General features: G+C 35.7%; 1 protein-coding gene across 1 annotated transcript in view; it reads right to left on the bottom strand.

Moving 5' to 3' along the window:
- The window catches only part of LOC138707660 (secreted frizzled-related protein 5-like), a 305,125-nt gene extending 289,170 nt beyond the window's left edge, over positions 1 to 15,955 (bottom strand). The window contains exon 1 of the mRNA XM_069837386.1: positions 15,798 to 15,955. The gene's annotated coding sequence lies outside the window, so the exon portion shown is untranslated. The remainder of the gene's footprint in view (positions 1 to 15,797) is intronic.
- Positions 15,956 to 16,340: the final 385 nt, after the last annotated feature.

Here is a 16,340-nt window from a genome sequence, read left to right as displayed (position 1 = left end):
CACGCCTGTCCTAGGATGGGGTCTAGCGCTAATTGAAATTCTGCTTTGGCTCATTATTTCGTTAGACTCTTTTCCGGTCTCCCTAAACTGCCAGGCAAATGTCAGGTAATTCAATGGCGAATTCTTATACTCCTCTCGCTATCGACACGTCCATAGACGTTAAGTAACCGTGCAGTTGATACAATGTTGTTGAATGATAGATTAAAACATCAAAGGTGAATATATCGCACATGGAAGGAAAATTCAAGGGCTTATATTTTGCAAACTTCACATATTTCGGTGGAAAGGATCAGGGAATTTGTTCGTCAAATAAGAGTTGTTAACATGTGAAGGCCTGACAAGGTTAATGACTTGGCCGCCTCGGTGAACAGACGCAAATTCTCGTTGCTTTGCGACGGGATGAATCTGTGCAAGCAAGGAGCGGACGAGGCGCGCAACCTAACGGAAAACGATAGACGACGAGCTTTGAATTGGATCGCTTGCTAGCTCGTAAGGTGGCATTCCAGGCGCAGCAAGTGGACTGACCTTTCCAGTCGTCCTCCTCACGAATTTAGGGGTTGCCCGACTAGATAGGTCATCGTGACAGAGAGGAACGTCTGCAAAAATCCACGCGCGGCGACACAAAGGGCTGATACGCCAAGCAGTGCGCAGAAACGATTTCCAAGCCATTTAACAAAATCGACCTAAGAATTATTCCGTTACGATATGGATTTATGGCAAATTCTGTTATTTATATTTACTACAGGTGAAGTTTGTTAAGCACTATAGTGAGGTTCACATAAGAACAGTTCCTAAACAGCAAATATTGCCGTCTTCTCAGTGTTGCCAACTGTTACCGGATATCACAAGATCCTACGTACTAAATTACTTATTTACTTACCATACTTTATGTTGGAAGGTTATTCTAAATAATTCAATAATTTGTAAAATATTTTCGTAGGCAAACTATGCGGGAAAGGGATCAACATGTCAAGTATTTTGTCTGGCAATACGAAATTCATTGGTTTGACTAACGAGACCTAACCTAAAAATGTATTTTGTTTGACCACATGAAATTATTAGTACTAACTCCGAAAACTTACCCGACTATAGTCTTGAATTATAGGCACAATGCAACACATAAAATAAATATTATGTATTAATATTAATACAGATATTAATTAATTATTAGTTTGTTCAAATTTCACTAGCTTCTAGCAACGGGATCAGAAATCTAGTACAATTTTAATTTCATGGAACTCCAGTACCGACAAATATTGTCGATATTTGCCTCAGCTGCCAACATACCAGTTACGAAATCACTACCATTTGTAGAATTTGTCAATATCGAAATTCGAAATGAAGTTGGTAAAAGAAAATTCAACCTGAAAGCTATAAAATCACTACAATCCACTAGCATATGTAGTAATGGGAAAAAAATGGTTAGGTTTCACTCTTAGGGTATGAAGTAAGCTGACCCGAACTATACAGGTTTTACCAAAAGTTTAAGGACATTCCTCCATAGGTAATGATTCACTCTGTCCTTATACTTATGTGAAACCCTCTTGTGTTTATACAGGGACCATATGCCTGTGAAACGCCAAGTTTTTACTCCAACCCAATCTGTCTATCTCCCAAACTGTGGATTACGGTATATAACAATTTTTCTGTTATGAAACTTACTGAAAAATTACATATTGTGTAGGAAGAAAAATTAATTACTTCAGAATGGGTTGACTTAGATCAATGAATTTTGGAATGGAGTTAGATATTATCTCCAGTCATCCTTCTACATCCCAATAATCTGCGACTTCACGTCCACACTCACTGAATTTCGACCTATTTTAATTTTCTTTTCAAGGAAGAAATCTAACCTTTTCACACTTCTAGCAAACTCTACAGCTGATTACTAAAAATGGAGGGAATAAGCTGATTCACCAGTGTTACCAACTCCCAATGTAATGTTGTAAATGGCAGTGGCGGATCAGGGTCTATTTGCCGCGAATTTCAAGCTCAAGAGAACTTTAGAAAATGGCAATTTTTCCCGAAGGAAAAAAAAAACAATCTGGATTACAATGCCTGCACGGACTGGGACAAAATTGTTTAAACAGAAAACAATAATTGCACAAGAAGTCTTTTACATATGTCTAAGTCCATTACAGAATTCAATGGTCTAAGTCAATCCATTCTGGAGTAATTAATTTTCTTCCTACACAATATGTAATTTTCCAATAAGTTTCACAACAGACAAATTGTTATATAACCCACAGTTTGGAAGATAGACAGATTGGGTTTACAGTAAAAAAACTTCACTTTTCACAGGCATTTGGTCCCTGTAAAACATCACTTATGGAGGGGCGTCCTTAAACTTTTGGTAAAATCTGTATTACCATACCAAATCCTTCTCCGATTAAAATAAACGACACCGAAATTCTGTTCAGTGAATCAGTAAAGAACTTACAAGTAGACCTCTCCATTCGCCTGTGCGTTTTCAGAATGAAACATATACTGACACAGTATGTACCGATAGAGTTTATTGATATACCTTTTAGCTGCTAATGGTCATGGAAAATGGAGTTACAAATTCGAAGTGTAAACTTCAAAGACATAAATATATATGAACATATTTGCTGTTTTATCAGTCTTCATGGATAAAAATGCGGCAGTGGGCAAAGTGCAAGTCACCAGCATTCATAAATTGATCAAAACAGAACTTTAAGCTGCACCATGAGCATCTGATGCAGAAAGAACCTCCACAAATGTCGCAAAAGTTAACTCCAGGTATGTGAAAAGCATACTGCTTCGGCACTTTAAACCGTTCAATGGGATCATTAATGTATTCTGTCATAAAAAACAGTAATCGCCTTCATGTATACGACCATTTATAGAGGACGTTAAAACGTACAATACTTTGAGAGGTGGTAGTACTAATGAAAACAATACAAAAAAGTCTATACTGAACATGGGTCATAAAATTAATATCTTCCGAGATATGAGTATACGTGTTCAACACCATAGGAAATGTACAATGTGATTTTCATTTGAAAAAAAAAATAGCATTCGATATTCTGAGAGGAGGTAGTATTCATCAAACTAGGGCAAAGTCTAATAAATATGGGTCCTAAAATTAATATCTTCCGAGATGAGTCTTGTTCATCAGTATCATAGGAAATTCTCAATATGATTTTCATTGTTTGTAACGCATCGTTCTGCCCTATGTCTTAGGAAATCACACCTTGTTACCACTTTGTTTACTGCATTTCCGATATGATTAGGGTGACCAAACGTCCTCTTTTGTCCGGACATGCCTCCATTTTTAAGCCTTTGTCCGGAGTCCGGGTGGATTTTTTAAAAATCAAGAAATATCCTCCTTTTCATAACTTGTATGCCTGATATTTTGAAATGATGTGATTTGACGCCTTTCTCAGGCAATTTGCTTGTAGTTGGCAGCAGCATCGACGGAACGATCATAACTCTCTTTGCTCCTATTTGTTATGGTCGTTGTTTTCATTAACTGTAAAATCATTTTATATTATTAAGTTTTATCGTAAGTATGCTGTAATAAAATAGGTATTAACATAATTAGGTTTTAGACGTACATTTTTTAGCATTTTTTAAATTATACTTGTCTAATCGAAAAATATGTGTAAATATTAATGGTATTCTTTCTAATGAGTTTTATATAAATATGGGGGTCCCTCAGGGTTCTGTACTTGGACCTCTTATATTTTTACTTTACATAAATGATTTGACTAATTATATATAAAGGAAGGTAAAGTTTTACTATATGCAGACGATACTTCTATTACTGTTTGTTCGGAATCCTGTAACGATTTGATAAGTAAAGTTGACATAGCTATATCTCAGTTCAAAACGTGGTGTGATTATAACAAATTAATTGTTAATATTAATAAGACTGTATGTTTGAAATTTGTTAATAGACCTATGAATATAAATTTTCCATGTCAGTTGGGGGATATATTGACCCAAAGCCAACACAGTACTAAATTTCTTGGCATAATTATGGATAATCTATTGACTTGGAACGAGCATTCTGATTTTATTGCTAAAAAAACTTTGTTCTGCTAATTTTGCTATTTTGCAACTCAGAGATATACTAAACACCAAAATATTAATTTCAATTTACTGTTCACTTGCTTATGCATATCTCAGTTATGCCGTTTTCTTATGGGGTAACTCTACCGATGTTAATAGAATATTTATTGCACAAAAAAGAATTATACGATCTATTTTTAAATTAAAGAGTTTTGACTCATGCAAACCTTATTTTAAACAATACAAAATTTTAACATTTCCATCCATTTATATTTACAGATGCCTAATCTTCTTGAAACAGAATGAGAATAAATACAATAATAATTTAGATTATCATAATTATATTACAGGAAATACACATCTGTTGTCAATAAAAAAATCATAGACTTGTGAAATATGAAAAATCGCCTGCATATACTGGCATTGTGTTCTTTAATAAATCACCATTGCAGATACAATCTTTTCCTTATGGAAAATTTAAAGTGAAAGTTAAACAGATTTTAACTGATCAAACTTTTTATTCAGTAAAAGAATTCTTAAATCACAAGTTATGATATATGCAACACTACTAGATTATATTATTAATTTTAAATGTATTTTAACTTTTAGTGTTTTAATTTTATTGTGCTTTTATTATGTAATTGACGTGTACATCCATGTACAGAATAAACAATCAATCAATTTTAAGTATAACATAGGCCTAACCCTAAATAGATATTATCTATATTATTATTATTATGTACCGAAGTACATATGATATTTCCGTGCAGATATGCTGCGTCATCATATGATGAAAGATGTCATTCTAGTTAAGCACAAACAACAGTAGAAACGATTCTACGAAAAAAGCATAAATGCATAGAGTGCCTACATTCCCCCCACTCTACAGGACAGTAGACACGTTGTGGCAGCAGTTTGTTGAACTTACATTGGTACTATCCTTATATGCAAATCTCGAATGTTACAAAGGGTAAAGGAGGACACTGTTTCAATTCGATTGTCTTCAGTCGAATAACGTCATGTTTTCAATGTGGAGTGAAAAGGGTGCGAGCAGCCTATCATTACAAGTCTTTTTAATTACAACAGTTGCATGATTTTAATTCTTACCAATATTTTAACCACACCAGCAAAATAATTTTCACCAACATTTTTAACCATACCAGCAAAATCAATGCTGTCAGTCTCACGTCTGTAGAAAATGGGAAGGAAAATGTGTCAAATTCTTTGTGCTCAACGGAAATGAACGATTTCAAACTTTTTGTGCTCAACGCGAATGCACGATTTCAGACTGTTTGTGCTCTACTCCAGCCGTGGCGAAAATGTAACTCACGAGCACATTGTGGCTCGCAATGATAGCTGTGCATGTCTCTCGCTCCCCCAACCCCCACCCTCTCACTCACTGGAGTCAAACTCCGTTCCATTTGTATTTGTCTCTGACCTGCGAGTGGCGTATCGTCGCAATGTCTCTCTCGAAACCATGTATCTCTACAAAAACGAAAGTTTCAAGTAGGATGGGAGGACGTATTTTTTTGCTGCCAATATGATGAGAATATTAAATGTATGATTTGTTCACAAGTATTACGAGGAAAACGGTTGTATAACATAAAACAGCATTATACTACATGTTACTCATGAAACATTAAAAGGTTAAGTGTTGTTATTATTATTATTATTATTATTATTATTATTATTATTATTATTTCTATCCTTTTTCAGCAGATGTACGAATAATGCGGCTAGGTCTTCAATTTAAACTCACAGATTTACAATGTTAAGTTACAATGAAAGCTAGATGTAAGGACTTGACAAATGTTGAACTTTTCAAATCTTTGCCAAAAAATAAATATCCGAAGCTTCGTTCTTTCGCCTTCTCTGTTGAAGCCATGTTCGCTACAACTTACGTTTGTGAAAAATTATTTTCAACAATGAAAATAGTGAAAACCTAATTTACATTACGACTGATAGACAAATACATTCGTGATCAACTACGACTGGCAATAAGTGACATAATTCCTGATTTTGAAACTCTGTCGCAGAGACATTCTGAAGACAGTTAACTTTAGATTGTGATAATGTGTCCTATGTTTTCTTGTTCGTTTCTTTCTTCGTTACACGCACCAAACATTAGTTTGTAACCCTATACAGTATAAAATTATATTTAAGTGCTTGACGTAAGGAAAATGAAAATCCGTTAATAAGTCAGACAGTTGCTTCATTTCCCCTTCGGGTGTCCGCCTTTCTCCATAGATGCCATGCACGTTGCAGGTTACACAGTGGGGAATGATGTGGATGTCTAATATGGGGAAACGGGAGAACCCAGGGAAAAAACCCCAAATGCGACTACGACCGCCACAAGTGCCACTATGAATTTTTCAAACCCAGATTGGGACTCGAACCTGAAACGCCTGCGTGACAAGCCGAAGATCTGACCATTCAGCCAACGCAGGGGACAAGAATATGAATATAATGTTTTAGAGACCGTCTGCAGAATGATGTGAGTGCCTATCACGGGGAAATTGAGAAACCCTGAAGAACCCAAACTGCGGCCTTGTCTCCGCCGTCAAGTGTCACTGGAATGCACGCTTTCAGACGCAGCGCAGCCATTCTTTAGTTGAGTGCTGTTATGTCAACAACAGCCTGCATACTTAATACTGGACTGGAACTCGGGACACGAAATGGGCTCAGACTCGGGGCAAAACAAGGGCAGTGTCAGCAGTGTGGAGTTTGACATCACTGAATTTAACCACCGAGGACACGTTGCGGTCTTCTACAATGTTGCGACTTCATAGCTTGACATAAAATTGTTTGACATGAATATAGTAAGGGTCACATAAGAACAGTTCCTAAACAGCAAATATTGCCGTCTTGTCAACTGTTACCAGATATCACACGATCCTTCGTACTAAGGCCGTGTCTCAAAGCTCAAGTCCATACTACACACTACTGACTAGCAACTAGGTGACTTGTAAACTACACACTAGTTAGCTTTGGATATGTATGCTTGAAACATGGCCTTCTTCATAGATTATTTTTCTAAAAACCATGACATCACGGTGCAGCACTAAATTAGGAAGGCAATGTCCTACGAATTATGTGGAAAAGATAAGGACTTAATATATTACAATAATGTTTAAAACATTGTACAGAAGGTACTAACAATGCCAGGGTTCAAAGTTAACGTGTTATTCTACATTATATTTACATTATTTCATTTCCAAAGCATTTTCAGATTTCATAACCCCAATTTCTAATGAGGTATCCATGTTTGTTTAGTGAACAAGTCAACAATCAAGCGAGCATTTTCGTTTACTAGCTACTACGGACTTGATTGCTATCCACTATGTAGCTTTGGATCATAACTTCTGACGTCACATCCGGCTATTTAGTCAACAATCTAGTTCACTTCAGCTGAAAATGTAGCTTTGAGACACGGCCTTAATGACTTGTTTACTTACCGTACTTTATGTTGGAAGGTTATTCTAAATAATTCAATAATTTGTAACATATTTTCATAGGCAAACTATACGAGAAAGGGATTAAAATGTCAAGTATTTTGTCTGACAATACGAAAGTCATTGGTTTGACTAAACAATTGACTCACGAGACCTGACCTAAAAATATATTTTGTTTGACCACACGAAATTATTGGTACCAACTCCGAAAACTTAAACCACAACGCAACACATAAAATAACTATTATGTATTAACATTAATACTGATATTAATTAATTATTAATATGTTCAAATTTCACTAGCTTCCAGTAACAGGCTCAGAAATCTAGTGCAATTTCAATTTCATGGAACTCCAGTACCGACAAATACTGTGGATATTTGTCTCAGCCGCCAACATACCAGTTACAAAATCACTACCATTTGTAGTATTTGTCAGTATCGAAATTCGAAACGAAGTTGGCAAAAGAAAATTCAACGTGCAAACTAGAAAATCACCACAATCCACTAGTATATGTAGTAATGGGCGGAAAATGGTTAGATTTGAGACTTAGGGTATGGAGTAAGCTGATCCGTACTTTACTAAAATAATACCACTTTGTGGCACTAGTGTCCTCAAGGAACTTTGACTGATTGTGAGACCTATATCTGAGCATTTTTCTACATTTCAGAATGAAAGTACATACGATTTGGACTGCCTATACAGCATGGTGGAAACATAGTAAAGGTGTGGGACTGCGCATGCTGTTGCGATAGCGGCCGAGGCGTGTGACGTCATCTTTACTGCAGACAGCGATCGCAGCTCATTGCGTTGAGTACAGTTTCTTTAATAAACCTAACTAGACATTAATTACAATACATAATTTGAACTGATTGTTGTCAATGTTATTCATATCCTTTTCATTGTGCGTTTAAGTTCATGTACTCTTTAAAAGAGTTATGAATAAAATTTAAAAAACATATAAAACATTAACAGTAATAGCTTAAAAGTCGCTCCCTCAAATCTGCCGTCCTAGACAGCTGCTTAGTCTGCCGAGGCCTAAATACGCTCCTAATTGCATGTAGGCTACTGTACCTATTAACTTTCTTTCACTTCAGCGCAACAGGAGCATCCAGCACTAATGTAACAATGGAAAATCGCGGAGCCACTGAGTCTACTGTCACAGAGGAATGCCAAATACTAATACAAAGAATTCAAGAATTAGAAGAGAAGAATTACTCTCTACAAACGAGGATTAAGGAATTGACAGCTGCCAACAGGAAACATGAAGAAGACGAAAGAAAATTACATGAGGATGTAATTTCATTGAAAAACATTAGACAAACAGAAGTTAAATCTAAAGTGGCTGAAATTTTGAAACCATTTTTCACTATTGGGCAAATTGATGCCCTTTTGAGTAAAAAGCGTAGGGTGAAATGGTTTGTAGAAGATTACGGTACTGCAATAACACTTCGAAACCTAAGTCCAAAAACATACCGATACTTAAGAACAAAATTAAATTACCCGTTACCTGATTTGTCAACTCTGAGAAAATAGGCAGTAAAGCAATTATCGCTTGAGGAAGGTGTACTTCATGATGTCTTAAAATTAATGAAGGCGAGAGCTACAAATATGTCGGAGTTAGATCGTGTAACAGTATTAGCATTTGATGAAATGTATTTAAATGAGGTTTCTTTTGACAGTAGGGAAGAACAAATAATTGGACCTCATAAGGCAGTGCAAGGTAGAGGCAGCCCGTATACTATAAATATGATCAGACAATGACAAAAGAAATCCTAACAGACATAATTTGCCAGTTAGAAGGCAGTGGTTTTCAAGTTGTGGCCACAGTTAGCGATTTAGGTGGAAGTAACAGAAAATTGTGGCGTGATTTGAAAATTTCTACCAAACTAAATTGCAGTTTTCCTAATCCAAATGATTCAACTCGAGAAATATTTGTTTTTTTTTTCAGACGCTCCACATTTATTGAAATTACATAGGAATCACTTTCTAGATCATGGTTTCAACTTGAACGGATTGGACATTTCATCAGAACCAATTCATGAACTTTTACGTGCATCCTCGTCCTCTGATACAAAATTAGCTTACAAGTTAACTCCGTTACACTTAAGTGTCCGTGGTACCCAAAGACAAAAGGTTAGTTTGGCAGCACAATTATTTTCCAACAGAGTTGCAAAGGCTTTGAAATGGTGTGGTGAAAACGAGCTGTTGAGATCAAATGAATGGAAAGAAACTTCAAAGGCAATAAAATTAACTAATGATTGGTTTGATTTATTTAATACCGTTTCTAAATTCGGTACCCACCGTGGGCTGCATAGTTACGGAATAAACCTTCAAGATCAGAATATTATACTCTCAGAAATGAATGACTTCATGACCACAGTTGAAGTAGGAGAAGCAAACAGGAAATTACCTTATCAGGAGGGGATTCTAATAAATAATAAATCATTAACATTGTTGTATGAGGCAAAGAGGTACAAGTACAAAATTGAATACATCATCACAAGAAAACTTAACCAAGATCTGGTAGAAAACTTTTTTTCGGAAATTAGAAGCATGGGTAGAACAAACGATCATCCCTCTGCTTTAGATTTTAAACAGACTGAAGTGGTACATACTAGGTCGAAATCCATTATCTCAGTTTTGTGAGAACAAAAACACCTCCGATTTGCTTTCGGAAGAAGAGGCATTAATAGTGGGTCCTAGTACAAGCCAATCAGAAGTCAATGATAATCTGCAGAAAGAACTATGTGCAACGGCAGAATTTCTTAAAGGCATTCTGAAACCGGTTAAATTTACCAACGATCGAGATCCTGAAGAAAATATAGGCCTCCCAGAAAAAATATATGAAATCTCTGCAAGACAGCGGATATCCCAGGAAGGATTCAAATATATTGCAGGATATGCTGCATCAAAACATATGGAGCAATACCCGAATCTTGGAATTCCCACAAAATTGTCAACTTCTGCTAATCAAAAAGACTGGATTACTACAGTGTCCCGTGGAAACTTAATTCTTCCTTCTAAGGCTCTACAATTGGTTGCCATGCTTGTTGAAGTATATTCTCAGATGTGCACGGAGATTCTGTTTCTCATGAGAAATTTATAATAAAAAAGACTAAATTTGGTTAATTCTGCCATGAAAAACGAAGCAGAAATGAGTTCTCCTCTTCCGCCAGAAGTAATTACGACATTGGTTAGAACAAGAACATTTATTAGAATTAAAGAAATTAATAAAATAATAAAAATGTCTGGAATTTCAAATAGAAATATTATAAAGAAAATGAAAAAGATTGCATAAGAATAAGTATTTACTTAACAGAGTGGGATTTATAATGGTGAAACTATATTATGTCGTGTGTGGAATAATAAGGTAAATAATGTAGTAGACTATATTATGTCTCCAATAGCCTGAATATATAAAAATATTTGTTTACTATAATGACAAATTATTCCAAGAAATTCATATACATATGTTAATGAAGGTTCAAAAGTATTTGAATTCATGTACAAAACAATGTATGTTATAAATAACTGTATAGATCTAAGTAAGTATATATTTATTATACATTGTATTGTAATTATTATAAAACCACGTGTATATTACAGAAGGCAATATTATTAATGACACACTGCCATATCACATTGTTTCTTGAAACTTAAGTTTAATATGTAATAGATCATAATTTTATTACGTTATCATTTCAAGGTAGTTCCTATTGTACTTGAATTCATGTGTAATATAATTTGTGTCATATATGGGCCTAATTTTGTGCATAATTGTAGCATAATGTATTATAATTATTATAAAAGTACGTGTATATTACAGAAGGCAATTATTAACGTTGCACTACCGTATTACATTATTTCTTGACTCTTGAATTTAATTTATTGTTCACTATTTTATAATGTTATCACTTCAAGGTAGACCCTATTATAGCCTATACTGTCAATATTTACTGAATACACAAACCATGATTTTTATTTATTCATTTAAATCTATGGACGCTGATCTAACCATCAACAATCTGTTATGTTGACTGTGTCATTCGAGTGCGGCTTGCAGTAAAGGTGACGTCATGCGCAGACTGAACGAAAACACGCACAGCTTGTCCCACACCTCTACTATGTTTCCACCATGCTATACAGTATCTAGTGTCGATACAATTAAATCGTTATTGTGTAGTTATACAAAGTGGCCCACTTAACTCTTTCACCTCCCATAGCGTGTGAAATATTTCAGATATACACAAACCGACAATTACAAGTTAAACAACATCGAAAGAAGCATCTGATACAAGTAATGTATTTTGTGCGAGATCGTGCGTATTTCCTTGGTTTCCGCACAAAACCAATCCGCGGAAAATGTAAAATTCCACATTCAGTATTCCCAACCGAACACACATAACAATTTCCCCTCTTCTTACCACTTAAGTGACATATTGATTTTACTGCTTTAGGCTTTTAACATATTATTTTTAGAGACGTTCAATATAGTAATAATTATAAATTGGAAACTTACCACTGCAATTTCACCTAAATTGCGCTGTTAATTATTGTTTTTAAATATTTGCAAAAATTAAGTATACTCTACAACTCCACTAATGTTACTGCATTCGTGATGCAAGTAACATTAAGGAAGTCGTGAAAAAATAAACAAGATTCCAGATGCCGATGTTATTACTGCAATATGTTATATAAATAATATTGTTAAAATATTAAAATGAAAAATAAATCATTACATAACCTTACCGTTTGTTTTAAGTTCGCATTTGTAGACTGGGGGGGGGGGGGAAGACAGACGTATATCACGGCCTGCTGGAATATAGTAAACACAGAAAATATTTTAAAGCAACAATGTTGAAGATAGATATTTTTGTTTTGCAAATTTGCCGTCATTGAACAGAAACCAAGATGGAGATTTCATTGCAACTAATTAGAAATTCCTCTTTCAGGTATGTAATAAACGATCTTCGCACAAAATAATGTACGATACACGAGCGGTATGTTTTCTTTCAATTCTCGGAAATTAAAAAAGCTCAACTACGTTTCGCTTTTTCACACTTTTCCTCGAACATGAAAACTTCAACATACCGCTCTTGTAACGCATATTACTATTTTAGTACATGAAATACTTTTCAAGATATTAGAGACAACTATTTTTTAATGGGAACGAACTGTTTTGTATTGAAAATTCTAAGTTAGCTCTGTCTAATAACAATAATTATTGACTAATTTACAGAATGTTTGAATGTCCCCGGTAAGAGTAAACATAAGCAAAGTCTGATCAAGGATTGAACAGCGGGAGGACAATTCTGGCTAGAGTTTCAATACTTTTACGTCTCATTTCACCATGTGCAACATTTCCATAGTACTAAAGTGTACAGTACATTGTGATTGTGATTTAATTGACGAGGCCAGTACGAACTCTTACAATCATTGTACAAATTATTGCTGCCTGTATTCTTAACCACAATAGTTTATACAAAATGCACATCGAAAAGAAATCTCCTCCGAAGAATACTGGTATATTATTTATATTATGAAACCAATCTGTTAATATCTAGAGAAAATACTGCCATTTCAAACTGGGAACTCAATTTAGAATAACTTTGTACGTAAGTCAATATATATTCAGATTTTAGTTTCTTCTACGATTCAAGAGTGTTTGTACAATTTGTCAGTAGCTTTCTTATATTGAAGAGTTCCCAGTGGCCGGCTACCTTTATTTTATTTTTCTTTTACTTGGTTATTTAACGACGCTGTATCAACTACTAGGTTATTTAACGTCGATGGGATTGGTGATAGCGAGATGGTATTTAGCGAGATGAGACCGAGGATTCCCCACATATTACACGACATTCAGCTTAAGGTTGCGAAAACCTCGGAAAAACCCAACCAGGTAATCAGCCCAAGCGGGAATTGAACCCACGCCTGAGCGCAGCTCCGCCGGCTGTTCTGATTTGGGTTTCTCATGGTTTTCCAAGTCTCAACAGGCGAATATAAGGGAACCAACCCGCTTCCTTCCCAATCCTACAACCCTCCATGACATCATTTCGTTGTCATCTGCTCACCTTCCGCAACAGGCCCGCCATCTGTCAGTGAAGTATCACAACTCGTTGAGTGTGCTTCCCTCTATCGGGAGGAAAGAGCACTAGAAGCAAACCGTGGGGGTGGAAAACTACTTTAGTTGGTTACTTAACGACGCTGTATCAACACTAGGTTATTTAGTGTCCATGAGATCGGTGATTGCGAGATGAGGCCGAGGATTCAATTATAGATTAACTGACATTCGCCTTACGGTTGGCGAAAACCTCGGACAAAACCCAACTAGGCAATCAGCTCGAACGCAACTCCGGATTGGCAGACAAGTGCCTTAGCCGACTGAGCTACGTCGGTGGCCTGAGAAAAACTATTCCTACATAAACATATTGAGAAAGTATTTTAAGGAATCTGCTGTGACGTCAACTACACATAATGAGATATATCGGCGCGAAGCAATAATGCTAAGTAGATGCGTGAATATGCTATAATGTTTAATAAAATTCAAAACACATACACAGGGTAGAAAGGGACAGATGCACCAAAATTTAAGAGGTGATTCTACATGAAGAGACCACTGCAAGAATGATGGATGTCACTGTCTTGTCGAAAATGAACCAAGACTGTCAATGCATAGCTTAAGACATAATATAGAATGTACATAGAGAGTTATATGGCATTAACACTGATAGTCATTGTCCAGTAATGATCGGAAAATCTCAGTTAAGCTTTGAGCGCTAAGCATTTCAAACTTTCAATTGCTTCTCCTGCAAAATGTATTTCAAATGACATCCATCATTCTTCCAGTGGATTCTTCACATGTTAAATAAAACCAAACTTTTATCACACATTTCCTTTGATGAAGCACAGTTAACCAGGAAAAAAATAGTCTTTGCCCAAAGTTTGCAGCGCTCTACTGTTGTAACGGACCGAGAGAAATGGCTGACTGCTATACAAGCAGATAGGTAAAAATAATTTTAATTGTTAGTATCTTGAGTCTTTTTTTCTTTTTGCAAATTAAAACGTTTAGCCATGAATTTAAATTGAATAATTGTGACAATCTTTAAAATAAATCTTGCAACGTAGCGCACTGTTGAGTGCGTGTAACTGAGTACGGCAGAGGGGAAGGGGAAGGTAAGGGATGAGTGACCGAAATTGCGAGAGTTATTGCAACAGCCGTGATGTTGCCAAATGCTTCATAGAAACAAAACGATTTCCTCTAAAACGGTGAATGTTAAAAAAATTATTTAGATTTTTCAAACCTCTCCTCATGATCGGTTACAAGTTCCATAAATAAATAAATACTAATAATACTAATACATCACATAACGTAATTCAAAGGCAACTTGGAATCTTTTGTCTGTAAATATTGTTATACTGTAATTTATTTGCATTATTCTCGGTTAAAATGATTCGTAGATACTGAATATGAACAAAATTCGTCCAATAGTTGAGCGGTTATCGTACTACACAAACAGAGGAACGGCATGAGGAAAATCACACTCCCGATATGAGGCATTTCAGGTCAAATCGAACAGGTTTGTAGCTTTGATGTTTCGAAACAGTTCGAAAATGCTTGTGTTTATTTAGGGAGTTGAAAAAGAAACCCGGTATGTTTTTATTTCTCCCAAAAAAAGTTGAAATATGAATCAAATTTGAAAAAAATTAAAGAGGGCGCGCGCTAATAGACATAAACGTTTATAACTTTCTTTCTGTGTGTCGCACAGACCTAATCTTTCGTTCAATTAAATGTTTAAGAATTATTGTAGTTCCATTTCGCATCCTTTAAGGCTGGTTCACAATAAATTGGGAACGGAAACGACAACGAGAACGATAACGGGAATAATGTTAAAATAAATGAATTTAAATGTGAACATTCACAATAGTTAATTGTGAATGCTCACATTTAAATACACTTTAACAATATTTCCGTTCTCGTTGTCGTTTCCGTTTTATTGTGAACCAGCCGTTCTCAGAGAGCTTAGCCTCTCCTCTTACCTTAGTTGCTGTTATGCAGACTGCTCTATTTACAGTAGGCCTACGTGTTTCCCGCTCCTGCTTTAAACTGTTCGAATTTACGTGAAGTGATTCATCCGGGATACGGAAAAAGTATATTTTCAGGAACACATCTGAGTAGGCCTAGATTTTTTGCACTATCATAGTAGCATCCCTTTATAGCCTACTTCATACAACGAGAAAATTAAAACAGAACTAAACTGACAACTGAATAATGTTGAATAGGAAAATATAAAATTGGAACTCAACGTACCTGAAAACTGTACAACAGATAATACACAGCGGGGGAAAAACGCAAACACACGTGAAACGCACAACCCAGGAAAGCGCACTGAAGAACATACAAAAAAAATCACAACCGAAAATCACTTGGTTTAAACTCACTGTGGTCATTACAAGGTCTTCTCAGAGTCTGCCGACTTGTATCGAGGGCATGGGTAGACTAATTCAAGTACATCAAAGAACCAATTGTATCGTTCGTGACAAGCCGTGTTTACTTACTATGCTATAGGGCACGGTGTCGAATGAAGAGATGAAATGATACAATCAGCAGGCTTAAAGGGATGCGAATAGCAGGAGTACGTGACACACATTCAACTATACCACCACGGCCTCACTGTGTGCACTGGAGCGGAAAAGGGAATGTTGACGCTGAGAAGGAATGATTGAAAATTCAAGCAAATTGCCTACGAAATATCTGAGACGAAAAATGTAGCCCTATACTAAGCGCCGATAAGCAGGCCTACTGGGGAAAATTATAACCTCTAATAATGACGTGTTTATTAGCTCATAGAAG

This window comes from Periplaneta americana, chromosome 10 (assembly GCF_040183065.1).
Source record: "Periplaneta americana isolate PAMFEO1 chromosome 10, P.americana_PAMFEO1_priV1, whole genome shotgun sequence".
Classification (NCBI taxonomy): Eukaryota; Metazoa; Arthropoda; class Insecta; order Blattodea; family Blattidae; genus Periplaneta; species Periplaneta americana.
Note: the sequence above shows the minus strand (reverse complement) of the source record. Positions and strands in the feature narration are given on the sequence as shown.